Genomic DNA, 2500 nt, shown 5'->3' with positions numbered 1-2500 from the left:
TGCGCGTCCCGTGCTGTCGCATTTTGTCCCGAGCCTTAGTAAGGCCGTCCCATGCGCGTCCCGTGCCGTCCGAGCCTCACCAAGGCCGTCCCATGGCGTCCCTTGCTGTCGCATTTTGTCCCGAGCCTTACTAAGGCCGTCCCATGCGCGTCCCGTGCCGTCCGAGCCTCACCAAGGCCGTCTCATGGCGTCCCGTGCCGTCGCATTTTGTCCCGAGCCTTACTAAGGCCGTCCCATGCGCGTCCCGTGCCGTCCGAGCCTCACCAAGGCCGTCCCATGGCGTCCCGCGCTGTCCCATGCCGTCCCGAGCCTTACCAAGGACGTCCCGTGCTGTCCCGAGCCTTACTAAGGCCGTCCCAGGCCGTCCGAGCCTTACCAAGGCCGTCCCATGGCGTCCCGTGCTGTCCCATTTTGTCCCGAGCCTTACTAAGGCCGTCCCATGCGCGTCCCGTGCCGTCCGAGCCTTACAAGGCCGACCCATGCCTTACCAGGTCGTCCCATCGATCTCGGAGAAAGTACATCATAACATCGGAATACACCCCGACATCGATATCGGAGAAAGTACATCATCATAACATCGGATCGGATGCGTATCCGTCCAAGTGCCATCGACACTTCGAGAAGTTCGGACCTAGCTTCCTAGCATGTTGATGCGTCGGTGCTAATGGGGACATAAAGATCCCACGACGTTCCGAACGGAAGTAGCCGAAGTGTTCCGTGCGTGTGAACTCCATTGTCCCATGTGCCGGCTCTTGACTCCTAAGATGTCCCATGTGAAGGCCTTCATGGCTAAGAATGTCCCGTGCAACGTCCCTTGATGATCCCCATAAGGTGTCCCATGTGCGTCCCATGCCGTGCCCAGCCTTACCAAGGCCGTCACATGCTGTCCCATGCGCGTCCCGTGCCGTCCAAGCCTCACCAAGGCCGTCCCAGGCCATCCCGAGCCTTAGCAAGGCCGTCCGTGCTGTCCCATGCCGTCCCGAGCCTCACCGAGGCCGTCCCGTGCCTCACCAAGGCCGTCCCGTGCTGTCCCATGCCGTCCCGAGCCTTACCAAGGCCGTCCCGTGCTGTCCCATGCCGTCCCGAGCCTTACCAAGGCCGTCCCGTGCTGTCCCATGCCGTCCCGAGCCTCACCAAGGCCGTCCCGTGCTGTCCCATGCCGTCCCGAGCCTCACCAAGGCCGTCCCGTGCTGTTCCATGCCGTCCCGAGCCTTAGCAAGGCCGTCCGATGCGCGTCCCGTGCTGTCCCATCCGTCCCGAGCCTTAGCAAGCCCGTCCCGAGCCTTAGCAAGGCCGTCCCATGCGCGTCCGATGGGATTCCCGAGCTTTACCAAGGGCGTCCCGTACTGTCCCATGCCGTCCCGAGCCATAGGGACGCTGTCCCGTGCGCGTCCCCTGCTGTCCCATGCGCGTCCCCTGCTTTGGCTCGGCTGGCCCGTGCATTCTATGGGGTCGTGGGACATTTCGAAACCCACCCGGGCCATTTCGACTCTCTCTTCATTTATACTATTGAGGTATTATTTATGAATTATTGGAGAAAAGAAACGGAAGAAAATATTTTTTTTTCTATTTTTTATGAATTTTCCGTGTTTATTCACTTAAAAATTCATAGAAAAATAAATATTTATCGGAATCGCTATTATAATATATCAAAAAAATCCTTGCGAAAAGGCCTTTCCAACGAGTATAAGTTTGCTGGATTCCGACGAGTAACGAAGGAGTAAAGGCCCAGTATGCTTGGTTAAAAAATTGATGTTTCCTTGTGAAAATAGGCAAAACAATAACTTTGCACTATAAGGGGGAGGGTTGAGCTCCTTCCCCAGAGCGTGCACAGCACTTGTGCTGGCACGTTCCCTAGTGCTCGCCAAGCACCATAGGGCATCCAAAGGGCAAAGCTCGGCCTACTACATGATGGGAAGCTTCTAATATGTCGGAATACGAAGAGATTTCGTGCGACCCGAAGCTCGGCTCGGGCGTCCCGGCCTGTCCCGAGCTGTGCCGAGCGCGTCCCAGGCCGTCCCGAGCCAAGTCTCGGGCGTCCCAGGCCGTCCCGAGCCAAGTCTCGGGCGTCCCAGGCCGTCCGAGCCAAGTCTCGGGCGTCCCGAGCTGTAGCGAGGGCGTCCCAGGCCGTCCCGAGCCAAGTCTCGGGCGTCCCAGGCCGTCCCGAGCAAAGTCTCGGACGTCCCAGGCCGTCCCGAGCAAAGTCTCGGACGTCCCAGGCCGTCCCGAGCAAAGTCTCGGGCGTCCCAGGCCGTCCCGAGCTGTGCCGAGGCCGTCCCAGGCCGTCCCGAGCAAAGTCTCGGGCGTCCCAGGCCGTCCCGAGCTGTGGCAAGGGCGTCCCAGGCCGTCCCGAGCAAAGTCTCGGGCGTCCCATGCCGTCCCGAGCTGTGGCAAGGGCGTCCCAGGCCGTCCCGAGCTGTGCCGAGGCCGTCCCGAGCCTAGTCTCGGGCGTCCCAGGCCGTCCCGAGCTATGGCGAGGGCGTCCCAGGCCGTCCCGAGC

The sequence above is a fragment of the Eschscholzia californica genome, unplaced genomic scaffold (genome assembly GCF_041429995.1).
Source record: "Eschscholzia californica isolate CP2 unplaced genomic scaffold, dmEscCali1.0.p SCAF_97, whole genome shotgun sequence".
Taxonomy (NCBI): Eukaryota; Viridiplantae; Streptophyta; class Magnoliopsida; order Ranunculales; family Papaveraceae; genus Eschscholzia; species Eschscholzia californica.
Note: the sequence above shows the minus strand (reverse complement) of the source record.